The 14,767-nt window shown below is 42.0% G+C and overlaps 1 protein-coding gene across 5 annotated transcripts in view; it reads right to left on the bottom strand.

Moving 5' to 3' along the window:
* THRB (thyroid hormone receptor beta) overlaps positions 1–14,767 on the bottom strand; it is a 396,926-nt gene that overhangs the window by 219,962 nt on the left and 162,197 nt on the right. For all 5 annotated transcript variants that reach the window (XM_032630404.1, XM_032630405.1, XM_032630402.1 and 2 more), the window contains one exon: positions 8,604–8,675. The gene's annotated coding sequence lies outside the window, so the exon portion shown is untranslated. The remainder of the gene's footprint in view (positions 1–8,603; positions 8,676–14,767) is intronic.

Here is a 14,767-nt window from a genome sequence, read left to right as displayed (position 1 = left end):
AACTTTCCTCAACATAAGGGTCATATATGACAAATCCACAGTCAACATCGTCCTCAATGGTGAAAAACTGAAAGCATTTCCACTAAGATCAGGAACAAGACAAGGTTGCCCACTCTCACCACTATTATTCAACATAATTTTGGAAGTTTTAGCCACAGCAATCAGAGAAGAAAAAGAAATAAAAGGAATCCAAATCAGAAAAGAAGACGTAAAGCTGTCACTGTTTGCAGATGACATGATACTATACATAGAGAATCCTAAAGATGCTACCAGAAAACTCCTAGAGCTAATCAATGAATTTGGTAAAGTAGCAGGATACAAAATTAATGCACAGAAATCTCTTGCATTCCTATACACTAATGATGAAAAATCTGAAACTGAAATTAAGAAAACACTCCCATTTACGATTGCAACAAAAAGAATAAAATATCTAGGAATAAGCCTACCTAAGGAGACAAAATACCTGTAGGCAGAAAACTAAAAGGCACTGATGAAAGAAATTAAGGATGATACAAACAGATGGAGAGATATACCATGTTCTTGGATTGGAAGAATTAACATTGTGAAAATGACGATACTACCCAAACTAATCTACAGTTTCAATGCAATCCCTATCAAACTACCAATGGCATTTTTCACAGAACTAGAACAAAAAAGTTCACAATTTGTATGGAAATATAAAAGACCCCAAATAGCCAAAGCAATCTTGAGAAAGAAAAATGGAGCTGGAGGAATCAGGCTCCCAGACTTCAGACTATACAACATAGCTAGAGTAATCAAGACAGTATGGTACTGGCACAAAACCAGAACTATAGATCGATGGAACAGGATAGAAAGCCCAGAGATAAACCCGCACACATATGGTCACCTTATTTTTGATAAAGGAGGCAAGAATATACAATGGAGAAAAGACAGCCTCTTCAATAAGTAGTGCTGGGAAAACTGGACAGCTACATGTAAAAGAATGAAATTAGAACACTTCCTACACCATACACAAAAATAATCTCAAAATGGATTAAAGAGCTAAATGTAAGACCAGACACTATAAAACTCTTAGAGGAAAACAAAGGCAGAACACTCCATGACATAAATCACAGCAAGATCCTTTTGACCCACCTCCTAGAGAAATGGAAATAAAAACAAAAATAAACAAATGGGACCTAATGAAACTTCAAAGCTTTTGCGTAGCAAAGGAAAACATAAACAAGACCAAAAGACAACCCTCAGAATGGGAGAAAATATTTGCAAATGACGCAACTGACAAAGGATTAATCTCCAAAATTTACAAGCAGCTCATGCAGCTCAATAACAAAAAAACAAACAACCTAATCCAAAAATGGGCAGAAAACCTAAATAGACATTTCTCCAAGAAGATATACAGAGTGCCAACAAACACATGAAAGGATGCTCAACATCACTAATCATTAGAGGAATGCAAATCAAAACTACAATGAGGTGTCACCTCACACTGGTCAGTCAGAATGTCCATCATCAAAAAATCTACAAACAATAAATGCTGGAGAGGGTGTGGAGAAAAGATACCCTCTTGCACTGTTGGTGGAATGTAAATTGATATGGCCACTATGGAGAACAGTATGGAAGTTCCTTAAAAAACTAAAAATAGAACTACCATATGACCCAGCAATCCCACTACTGGGCATATACCCTGAGAACACCATAATTCAAAGAGTCATGTACCAAAATGTTCATTGCAGCTCTATTTACAATAGCCAGGACATGGAAGTAACCTAAGTGCCCATCGACAGATGAATGGATAAAGAAGATGTGGCACATATATACAATGGAATATTACTCAGCCATAAAAGGAAATGAAATTGAGTTATTTGCAGTGAGGTGGATGGATCTAGATTCTGTCATACAGAGTGAAGTAAGTCAGAAAGAGAAAAACAAATACTGTATGCTAACACATATATATGGAATCTAAAAAAAACAAAACAGGTTCTGAAGAACCTAGGGGAAGGACAGGAATAAAGACGCAGATGTAGAGAATGGACTTGAGGACATGGGGAAGGGGAAGGGTAAGCTGAGACGAAGTGAGAGGGTGGCATGGACATATATACACTACCAAATGTAAAATACATAGCTCGTGGGAAGCAGCCGCATAGCACAGGGAGATCAGCTCGGTGCTTTGTGTCCACCTAGAGGGGTGGGATAGGGAAGGTGGGAGGGAGACACAAGAAGGAGGAGATATGGGGATATATGTATATGTATATGTATAGCTGATTCACTTTGTCATACAGCAGAAACTAACACACCATTGTAAAGCAATTATACTACAATAAAGATGTTAAAAATAAATAAAATGTTAATGTCTATAGCCTAAAAAAAAAAAGAAAAAGTTTTAAAAATTACAAAACAGTGCACACATTCACACATATATACAATGGAATATTACACACACACATATATATAAAATGGAATACTACTCAGCCATTAAGAAGAATGAAATAATGCCATTAGCCAGACTAGAGAGAGACAAATATCATATGATAGCACTTATATGTGAAATCTAAAGAATGATACAAATGAACTTACCTATGAAACAGACACAGACTTACAGCATAGAAAACAAACTTATGGTTATCAAAGGGGAAAGGTGGGGAGGAGGGATAAATTAGGAGTATAGGATTGGCGTATACACAGTACTATACTTAAAATAGATAGCCAGCAAGGACCTACTGTATGGCACAGGGACCTCTACTGAATATTCTGTAATAACCTAAAGGGGAAAAGAATTTGAAAAAGAATAGATACATGTGTATGTATAACTGAATCACTTTGCTGTACACCTGAAACTAACATAACATTGTTCATCAACTATACTCCAATATAAAATAAATTTTTTTAAAGGGTGTAAAGAACAATATTACAGATACACATCGTCCACCATTCTGATTTGCTCTATTGGTTTCATCTGTCTCTTTATAAGAAATAAAATGTAAGAAAACGCCCTGACCTTTGTCCATCTCTCTCTCCTCTCCCTCCCCTCTCTTTGCCAAGTAGCCACTATTTTACAGTCGGCGTGTTTTTCCCATGCATGTTTTTCTTCTTTTACTATGTTAAGTGTATAGGCATTTACTTTTTTTTTTTTTTTTTTTTTTTTTTTTTTTGTGGGCCCAGCCGCTCCGCGGCATGTGGGATCCTCCCGGACTAGGGCACAAACCCGTGTCCCCTGCATCGGCAGGCGGACTCCCAACCACTGCCCCACCAGGGAAGCCCGGCATTTACTTTTTAATATGAGACTGTGTCCAGGACGTTACAGCACAAATTACAACGCTTGCCTCGACAGGCTTCCTGAGAAGATGCAGGGAAGAACAGACAGCCGGGGCCCCGCCGACCCACCCCTCTCCAATGTGCGGTGGGAGAAACAGGACTCAGGCTAGCTCTGCACAATGCCATCAGGGAGGGTTAAATCAGAAAATCAAGTTCTGCTTATTCAGATGATTTAAAAAGCTAAAATGAAAACTCATTTTGCCTTGCAGCCAAAGATGTCAAACACACAGTACCAAGAAAGTTGTACTGACAAACTCGGTCATTTTTGCCCAGCCCTGTGGGTTACATAGGCAAGATGTGTTTTTATATGTGGCGGTACCGTGTACCACGGATGTGAGGAGTTCCAAAACAGCCATGCCGGGGGCCTGGCTCCATCCTACCAGCAACACAGACAGGCTTTGATTTTGTCATTCACAAATGGCCAGATGTTACCTGCTGCTCATTGGCTGAACAAAAGCGATGTGGTGATGGCTTGGAGTTGAACTTCTTTCACATTTGGGAGCTCATAATGAAAAGTCTATGAATGTATGGTTCAAATGCATGATTCTACCCCTCCTAAAGTTAAAGAAGAAGAAAAGAGAGTGCAAGAGAGAGTGAGAGAAGGAAAGAAAGAGAATGAGAGAGAGAGGGAAGGAAGGAAGGAAGGAAGGAAGGAAGGAAGGAAGGAAGGAAGGAAGGAAGGAAGGAAGGAAGGGAGGAAAGGAAGGAAGGAAGAAAGAAAAGAAGGAAGGAAGGAAAGGAAGGAAGGAAGGGAGGCAGGAAGGAAGGAAGGAAAGGAAGGGGAGGAAGGAAAGGAAGGGGAGGAAGGAAGGACAGAAAGGAGGAAGGAAGGAAGGAAGGAAGGAAGGAAAGGAAGGAAGGGAGGAAAGGAAGGAAGGGAGGAAAGGAAGTAAGGAAGGGAGGAAGGAAAGGAAGGAAAGGAAGGAAGGGAGAAAGGAAGGAAAGAAGAAAGGAGGGAGAGAGAGAGGGAGGGAGGGAGGAAGAAAGAAAGGAAGGGAGAAAGAGAGAGAGAAGAGGGAAAGAAAAACTGTTTTATTTTCTTTCCACCCTGACTTTCCTACTTCCTCTAGCTTGGCTTCTTAGGATAACTTCTTAGTTATGTTTACAATGCCTTCACCTCTTATTCCTTTAAAAGTTTATAATTTAGCTCCTTTTAATTTTTCCCTTTTCTTTGTTTAGTGATGCCAAAGTTTAAAAATTATTGCAGTTGGTGGTATGGAGCCCTAGAAAAGTTTTATGTTGTTTGTGTTGTGTGTATGCCTGCATATCTTTGTTTATGCATTATTTATCTATTGTCAATAGACCGCATCATTAAATTTCCAGCCAATTTTCTGCATATGAAAACAACACGAGACTGTTTTGTTTATCTGGATCCTGTTTCCTAGAAGTTTAGCTAAATGCCTTTCCCTGGTTCCCATTCATATATATATGTGTATGTTGGAAATGGGTGCCTTGGCCCCCTTCTTCCCATCTTTCCTGCTGCCTAGAATTTATGTGTGAGGGCTGGAGCTCCAGCAGTCATCTTGACCTAGGAAGGAACCTTGAAGATAAAGTCATATGCTTAAGAATAGAAATACAGAAAGATAGAACATACCTGAGTCCCTGATGATAAGAGAACCACCCCCAATAGCCCTGGAGAAAAAATAAAATTTTGTGTGTTTGTCACTGTTATTAAGATTTCCTGCTATGGGCAGGCCCAAAATAGTAGTTTATTCTCTCCACAAATTTAGGTATATTTCTGCTCCAGCCAGTGTAATATGATGATTAGTTTCAATCCACTGCTTCTCTTCCTAAGACAGCGGCTCACAGACAGAAAGATCTGAGTTCAAGCCCAACCCTGCCACTATGACAGCAAAATCTTCAGGCATTGCTCCTCAACCTTTACCCTCAGTTTCCTTGTCTGGAAATTGAGAATAATAATAATATGCACATTAAGGCGTTTGCTATTTTTCTTTCATCCAGTGTTTTAGTTGTTATTAGCCCAACAGCACCAACAGAAAACATAGTTGAGGGAGAAAGAAGGAGATAAAACTCAAATCAGGATATACTCCCACTTGTTCACAGACCTCATAAGCAGTTCAGGGGTTAAAAACGCCCAGGTTGCTAATTTTTAAAAGTCAACAGGAAAATATATCCATTGATTGGACTTCAGTTATTCATGTTTTACTCTCATTCTCACAAATAACTGAAATCTGACTACACACACATTGCATTTTCCAAACGCTCCTTGACCTGTAGATGAATGCACACACACATACACACACACGTACGTTTCAAGAACATTGGGCCCGGGAGAATCACTTGCTCCAAGTCCCTGGAATGGAGAAGTCCTACAATTCTTCTTGGTACTTGCCATTTGGGTAAGTTGACTCAATAAATGACTTGAAGAAACAATTCCTTTCAAATGGGCATTGAATTGCAAAAAAGCAAATTCTGTTCAAAGTCTTCCACCTTGCAATTTCACTTCTGCTCTTATGCACATTAAACTAAATTGGGTGGATATAAACCTTGCTGAATTAAATTTGATTTGATGAGGACATTTGTGTGTCCGTGCAGGCAGAGTGCACTATGTGTGGGTTTAAAAAAAAAATGTTCCTTTTACAAATGATTCTGTTTTGCCATTGCTTCATTAGTGAACTAAATTTTTGGTCATGTGGATCCATTTTGTGAATGAAAGAGATCTTGGCCCTTTGTTGGGAAATCACTAAAGTGGCAGTTTGTTCTTCTTGAAGAAAAGTCACACAGCCTCAGAGGCTGGAACATTCGGGTACAATCCGGGGTTGGTTGAATCCGTGGACGCAGAACCCACGGATAAGGAGGGCTGACTGTACTACACCGTTTTATGCACTTGAGGGCCTTGAGCATTTGGTCTATGTGGGGTCCTGGAACTACTCCCCCCAGATACGGAGGGACAACGATATCTTTAAATCCTTTCTGCCCTTGCTTCACGAGACCCTCACTTGCCCTCTCTTACTATCCCCCAACACTATCATCACTTCCTTTTCCAAAGCATTCTCCTTGTTCTTCTCAGCCCTCTCCTCATGAGGCTCTAAAGGGCAAGTTGGCCACAGGGTCCTATCTTCCCGGGCTTAGGGCCTTAGCAGCATTTCAACCCAAATAATGACCTTCCATGTTACTGCCGGACTTCTAAAACACACAAATAGAAGAATTCTAGTAGGCTTGGCTCCAAGTATTTCTGGGGGAAAAAAGTCTTTTTTAAAGGGTCCAGATGATTTATTGCAAGGATAGAGGTGTCACTAAAGGCCTGAATTCCAACCTGTCACCAGAAGTTCAACTCTGATAAGATATAGAAAAAGCAATCTTGTATTTCACAGGTCCCGAAAAAGCATTCAGATGAAGGAGCAAAGGTTAAAAAATTAAGAACAATTTCCTGAGCATTACCAACAGTACATGTCAAAGTAATGCATGAATCAAGTATTGTCCTCGGGATTTCCACCGCCAGGAATCCCATACATCATCCTTTAGCTGCATTACTGGCTAGAAGACCCCAGAAGGTATTCAGGGGTTCTGTTGTCTGATATTCTCTGAGATTTTTTTTTTTCTGGTTTTGGTAACTATTGAACAAAGAAAGTTCAATAATTGGAAAAGCAGCGTGGTCTCTTGTCTTCTGCAGCTTTGCATAATGACCAACAGATTCCACTCAATAAAGAGTGCACATAGCTTTAAGAAAGACCATCGGTATTTTCAGTATTTCAGGAAGCTCTCGGTATTTTCATTCACAAAACAGCTAATTTTTTTTTGCTTTATTTTCCTTCTTTTTATTTTTTAACAGAGGTATAATTTATGTATAGCAAAAAGGAGACGAGTTATGACAAATGCCATGTAACCCACACTTCTAAGACATACATTTGCATCACCCCAGAAAAATTCCCTGTGTCCCCTGCCCAGTCAATCTGGTCTCTCCCCAGAGTAACCACTATTTTGATTGCTATTACGGTAGATTAGCTGTGCCTTTTTTAGAACTAAATAAAAATGGATGAATGCAGTGTACTTTTTTAGTGCCTAATGTCTCATGTTTTAAGCATCTATAAAATCACCTCTTAGTTTCCTTCTCTGTAAATTGAGGGGCTCGCCCTGTGAAAACAGTGTGCAAGTATTCTGAGGAGTCGTAGGTTTCTTGGTTGGGGGAGGGGACCTGAGAAGCTACCTTGATTGGGGGTGGGTGGAGTGGAGGCTGAAAACTGGGGTTCTCTCCTTCAAAGAGAACAGCTGTACTTTTCCAGGTCTTAAAAATTGCGTCTCACTGGAAGATTGCATTTGGGTAAAGGGTTCTTTGTAAAAAAATAAAAAAATAAAAAAGTTAGAGAACTGCAGGGCTAGCCGATCCTCACCGATCCTTTTCCCTGGAACCTTCTATAAATTACAAATAGCGTTTCTGATATGAGAGCTGGGATTGGTCCCCTGGAGAGAGAGCTGGGAGACAGAGGCCGCCAGACTGGGGCCCCTGGGGAGGGTCTGGGCACCGAACACTGTAATATTAGTACCGGTTACAATCAGATAGTGCCACCTCAACTGAGGCGGCTGGACAATAGGCCAGAGGCCCTGGCGATGGAAGCACAAAGGCAGCATTCAAAAGGCCCGACTCCACAGCCAGCCAGTGCATCTATAGACGCCACAGACCCTGGCCCAGCCGGAATGTCACCTCGCCGCCAGAAAGCCATTTTTCCTGGTTAGCTTTTAAACTGCTAAAAATAATAAACACAGAAAGGAAAGTGCTGACACAACCCTAACTGCAGAGACAAACTGCAACTGTTGTTATAATAATGTAAACAAACTGGGCTCCAAATGACATCCTAGTGTTCCAAACTGAACAGGCTGCCTGATATTTCCAAACATCTGGGGACTGGAGGGAAGTTGTGTGGGCTTGTCAGTAATGGAAGGGGGTCTTCCCTGCACAGGTGCACATGCCCTACCTGACTTGCTCTGACCAAGGGTGAGCTGATCCTTTTGCTTTCTTTAGCGCTCAAGGAAAAGAGAGATCGGAGAGGACTGTGGTCCTCCATCAAGCATTTTTCCACATAACAGATGAAAAATGGGCTCCTTTCTCTCTCTGTCCAATTATTACTCCTTTTCCCCCCAAATGAATTTGAAGCGTCCTTCTCTCCATTATGTTTGTTTTCAACCCATCGAATGCTGTATATTCCTCCTGAACACCTACAGAGTTCAAAACCGTCTTAAATAACAACCGCAGCAATGCCATAAACCAGAAGACCCTTCCCATAATGCTGAAAAGTGGCAATCATAAAATCACGAATCTGCAAACAGCCAAGTCAAGCCCAACATCTGACCTGACAATCCATGAAATCCCATGTGGAACTTGGTACCCACGCAGGACGGCCAATGGGAGGGAAAACGCAGATCTGGAAAAAAGGAAACACAAGAAGATAAATAGATGTGTGTGTTTTTTTTTTTTAAACTCCCCCAACATTTGCTTAATTCACCACTGCTCTTCTTTCTATGTTTAAATGGGGTCTGGTTTCAGAGCTGTCTCTGATTTTGAATACATGCAAACAGACTTAGATAAAATCTCATTCCAAAGGGGAGCTGGTTTCAGAGAAAGGGACTTTAACACAAGGATTGTAATAACACATTATAGGCATGAGACAATGTTTGTGGATCCCAAGAACCTACTTTTCTGCACAGGACTCCGGGGTTTTGGATTCCCAGCCTCGGAAGAGGACTAAAAGGCAAATGTGCATCTAACAATTTAGAACTTTTGTGCTAAAAAGGGTCCAGCTGGGTGTCAGAGGATGGTTCCCAGGATAGGTCCCAGCAAATCTCAGCCGGGGCTGTGCCCCTGTGAGACGTCAGGATGGGGGACCCGAGAGGAAGCTACGGAGCTGTCTAGATGGTGTCAAGTGCGGTGATGTTGGGGACTCTTCCCCCAGGTGTAAACAGATGAAGGAGAAACCAGGGCATCTGTTCCTGCGGCAGACGACGTCTCCAAGTGTCTGTCTGCCCAGCAAGCGAGGGGCTGCTTTTTCCATGGCTGTGGGCCCACAGTTGTAGTTGTTCGTGTGGGAAACTTAGAGATCATAGGGAAGCACAGGTCGGCAGGACAAATGTCTGGGTCCCCTCTGCCCAGAATGGACCACTGACAACATTTTGTCCCATCTGCTCTTTTTTTTTTTATAAATTTATTTATTCATTTATTTAATTTTTGGCTGCACTGGGTCTTCGCTGCTGCACGCGGGCTTTCTCTAGTTGCAGTGAGCGGGGGCTACTCTTTGTTGCGGGGCGCAGGCTTCTCATCGTGGTGGCTTCTCTTGTTGCAGAGCACAGGCTCTAGGCGCGCAGGCTTCAGTAGTTGTGGCACACAGGCTTCAGTAGTTGTGGCTCACGGGCTCTAGAGCACAGGCTCAGTAGTTGTGGCGCATGGGCTTAGTTGCTCCGTGGCCTGTGGGGTCTTCTCGGACCAGGCCTCGAACCCGTGCCCCCTGCATTGGCAGGCGGATTCTTAACCACTGCGCCACCAGGGAAGCCCCTCTTTTCTTTTTCTTTTTTAAATAAAATAGAGCATAGGTATAATCTCCTTGACAACCCATTCCAAGGCCAGACCATGAATTTGTATCTTGCCAGTACATTTTTTTAAAACATTTACATACAAGATGAGTATCCAGGACAATGAACAGTGCTTGTGTGTTTTTCATCCACCTATATGATATGAACCTACATATGTGTATCTACCGTTCCACACTTGGACTCTCAACATCACGTGTGGGAACTGACCGTGCTGACTGCAGTAAGTCTCAACTCAGTCACCGCCTTTCCACCTAACACCACGAAAGCACCTGTCATGCCATTAAACTGTGTGCTGGTTACGTGTGTGTGTGCGCATATGTAGGTGTGCATGTGCAAATTTTCTCTGCAACTCCACTCTGAGCTTCTCGAGATGCTGCTCTGTCTTCTCTACTATGGTTCCATGCAGAGTGGACAGTCAGCGTATTGAAAGGTAAAACATATGTGTTAAAAATTGATCTGCTTATTATTAATTTTCCTCCCTTTTCAGACAACATTAAGGAAGACTTTGAGGTTGTATTTGTTTCCTTCAAAGTCTCTCTCCTCTTGCTTTTGTCGTAAATAGTGAAATCCCAAGTTGTCAGTATCACTGTAGTGTTTGCAAGAACGTTGGAAGCTTTAATATTTTAAGGCTGAAAACCAATATATTTAAGGAGCATAGGTACAAAACAGACTCACAGACGTAGAAACATAGAAAACAAACTTACCGTTACCAAAGGGGGAAGGGTGGGGAGGGGGGGGGATAAATTAAGAGTTTGGGATTAACAGATACACACTACTATATACAAATAAACAACAAGGTCCTAATGTATAGCACAGGGAACTATATTCAATATCTTGTAATAACCTATAATGAAAAAAATATGAAAAAATATAACTGAATCACTTTGCTGTACACCAGAAACTAACACAACATAGTAAATCAACTATACTTCAATGAAAAAAAGAACAAAAAACGGGCTTCCCTGGTGGTGCAGTGGTTGAGAGTCCGCCTGCCGATGCAGGGGACACGGGTTCATGCCCCGGTCTGGGAAGATCCCACGTGCTGTGGAGCGGCTGGGCCCGTGAGCCATGGCCGCTGAGCCTGCGCGTCCGGAGCCTGTGCTCCGCAACGGGAGAGACCACAACAGTGAGAGGCCCGCGTACCACAAAAAAAAAAAAAAAAAAAAAAAAGAAGCATTTTCTAAAAGCGTTCTCAAAGACTAAATTGACAAGCCAGAAAGAAGCTTGTGTTTGTAAATGTTGTGGTTTTAAATGTGAATAGACATGCACCGCTACCCTTGACACTACCTAAAAACAAACAGTGCCTTATATGTAAACAATATTGAACCTCAACTTATTTTTTGAAGGTATAATTCTGATGCATACTTTGAAGAATATACATGAATCTGACTCAGCGACAACAACCTAAACATTCTCACATAATAATTAGTAACAATAAGCAGTTTCATATATACCACTTCTTAAGCACATTTTGTGGGTTGGGTTATGCTAATTCTCTCACCTAATTTCACTTAATTTAATCCTCACAATGATCAGATGAGGTAGGTATTATTAATAACCCCACTGTTCAGATGAGGAAACCCCACTGTTCAGAGTCGGAGAAAGATTTAAAATTATGCCCAAAGCCAGTGAGAAAAGGCTAACTGGGATTCTCGCTCAGGCAGTAGGATATCATGGGCTTCATTGTGAATTACTGAGAACACGCTCAGGTGTAAAGATTAAAACAGCAGAGAAGACAACTGGAAAACAGTGCCACTGAAGTGGTTTCCAAGTTTTGCTATAATACAGACAGACAGCCAGCATCTCTTTCATGGTGTGGCTCAAACCAAGAACAAACCAAATTAGAGTTCTCCAAGAAGACAAACTCAAAGTGATTTCCTAGTCATGGAGGAAGGAATGAAATTTAAAGCCGCAAGGGCAAGCCCCAGACCTTTCCCAGCTTAAACATTCCCATTTTTAATTCTTCTTCTCTTTAGAAAATAGGGAGCTGTGGATTTGCTCATGGCTCAAAGGAGGCTGCCCTGTTTGTTTACACAAGATTCAAAGCAAAAATGAGCATCACTCCCTGGGACAACTTTAGCCCAGAATGTGTGTTCCCTACACATTTTTAATTGGGACATAAATATATTAACAGTGTGGTTATTTTGTACTCAAAATATTCTGTTTTGTAACTGATTCATATTTATATTTGGAAGGCATTTATTTCTGGGCATGAAACAGTTCATTTTGTTAAGCCATGTGACCTAAGGTAAGGTTGGCCCCATTTCCCACGACTGCTCCCAATTAATGCAAATTGAAGGTTAAAGGATAAATAAAGTCCCTTTAGCTTGGTTTATTAATATGTTAGTTATAAATGGCTCTTTACTTGGTCTATGTTCTTCAGTCTGTAACTATGTACAAATGAACTCTACAAAACAAGATAGCGAATACACAATGTGTATTTTATTGCAAAGTTTTCATTTAAAAGGGGTTACTATTATGGCGATACATTAATGTCGTCTATCTCTCTACTTCTTTGGTCTCGGCTCTCTCATCAAACCTGTGGAGCCTGATATAGACTGACTGCGCTGCGTTCACGGTCACATCTTCAGCCCTCCCTGTCCCTACCCTTTGTCACGTAACTTTGCAGTTCCTCTTACTAAAGAGGTTCAGCCGATATGCCTGCCCCCTTTGATTTTGGCTTTGCTCAGGTGACTTGCTTTGGCCAATGGAATGTTAGCAAGTATGTTCCATCTAGAGGTTTGAAAAAGTTCTTGTTATGTTTATGTGTTTGCTTTGCTCCTCTGTAACTGCCATGAGAACATGCCTGGGCTAGCCTGTCATGGCTGAGAAACACAGAGTGGTGTTGACTCACGCCTCAGCCGAGGCCATCCTAGATCAGCCTAGAGCAGCCAAGCCCCACACATAGGACAGCACCCAGGCAAGATACACAGAACCACCCAGCTGACCACAGATGCACGAGTGGGCCCAGCCGGAACTCAAAGGACCAGCCAGTAGCCAACCCTCAGACTCGTGAACCTATGAATGCCAAGTGTTTCAAACCATTGAGTTTTGAGGTAATGGGTTACTTTCCCAGGTAACTGTACAAAATGTTGTTGTGTACTAGATATAACCGATATAGGACCTACCCCTGGCTCTCTCAAAAAACAGATGTCCCCATAGAAGATAGTTTAAAATTTAGGCAATCAGACTCATCAACTATCCACCAAATGCCAGCTGTTTCAGTCAAGGTTCAACTAGGAAAATATAAAGTAGCGTAAGGATTTCAACAGAAGGGCTATAATGCAGGGAACTGATCACACAGAAGGAAAGACGTGAAGGCAAAGGGGAGGCAGCAGCCCTCCAGGAACTCAGTCATTGCAGAAAGTCCCTGAGCAACAGGAACAAAGCATAGAAGTGTCGGTGCTGGAGCCCAGGGGACAGGGCCACCCCGCAGAAGCTGACAGCTCAGAAGCCCTCCCTAGTAGGAGCTGAAGCCCCAGAGGAGACGATCTGCCATCAGAGAGATGGTCTGAGTGTGAGAAAGGAACACGTGGCTTCCCTCTTCCCTCAGGGCCTTCCAAGGCTGACCCCAGACTCAGGAACCTGGACAGCCCTGTTTTGGGGGGTTTTTTGGGGGTTTTTTGACTTGTAACTTCAAACTCCAATAATTTGCATCTCATATGCCTTCCACCTTTCATTTGCCTTTGCTAGCCAGCCTTCTCAGTTACTTTCTTGCAGGTTATTATATAATATAAAGAGAGTAAACACATAAAGTCTAGCAAAAAAACCCACAATTCCCTAGGCTTGTTATCCTTCTTATCTCCCCCGTCAGGTCAGTCACACCAGGGAAGGGCAAGCAAGGGATCTGAGGGCAAAAAGGCACACACCTCACCATGACGGGCAGGACACCACAAGGCACTCATCGGCGCTGAGAGCTCTGTCCGCAGAAATAACGGAGAGTGAGAACAGACACTGGGCTTGAAGGTTAGAAAGGGCCTGAATAGGTGGGAAAGGATATTCAGGTAGCAGCACCCGTGCGAGCAAAGTGCAGGAACCATGGAGGGAAAGACCAAGTGTTCTGGTTAGGTTTAGAGGTTGTGTATTTGGGAGGAAGGTGCAGGGGAGAAGAGGGGGGCAAGGAGGCTACAAAGGTGAGAGCTTGAAAGAGTTGGGGCCCCTGAAAAGAAAACTATGTGACATAACAGAGGTGCTCATTGTCCCTACAATGGCAATTATCTTACTATATATAAATGTGCCAGTGTAACATGTTATAGACATTCCACAATGTAATACGCCAAATATATTTTGGTAAAAAAAAAAGAGTTTGGAGACCCATCTAAGCAGATTGGACTTCTTTCTGTCCTGAAGGCAACGGGAAATGAATCGGTTCTGAGAAGACAGTAATACGATCCAAAGTGTGTGTTAGAAACATTACTCTGATAAACACGTGAGGGGTAGATGGGAGGGAGAGAACCAGACTAGGCATCTGTAATTAAGCGTAGACCTCACGACCCTCCTGAACACATTGGCAGGAGTCTGTGCAAGTGTTCAGTTTTCTGAGAGATGGGACAGAGCTTTCACATGGTTTTCAGTGGAGCCCGTGACGCTTGACCCCATCCAACACTGTGAACACTAGAAGCAGGACAGTCATCTAGAGCGCTCCTCTACTAACTATTATAATGAGGATCAAAAATGTAACCGTGGCAATGGGAATGGAAAGGGGTAAACAGACACGAACATCTGTAAGACACTATCTAAAATAATCTAGATAAATATGAACAGAAATGAAACAAGATCAAGAGATACTAAAAGCTTTAATTCTGTAAATGAAGTACAATGTATACAAATATTGAATCACTGTGTTGTACACCTGAAACTGATATAATATTGCAGATCAACTATACCTCGATTTTTAAAAAAGGGTACAGAAAAAAATAAACGAAAGGTT

Source organism: Phocoena sinus, chromosome 4 (assembly GCF_008692025.1).
Source record: "Phocoena sinus isolate mPhoSin1 chromosome 4, mPhoSin1.pri, whole genome shotgun sequence".
NCBI lineage: Eukaryota > Metazoa > Chordata > Mammalia > Artiodactyla > Phocoenidae > Phocoena > Phocoena sinus.
Note: the sequence above shows the minus strand (reverse complement) of the source record. Positions and strands in the feature narration are given on the sequence as shown.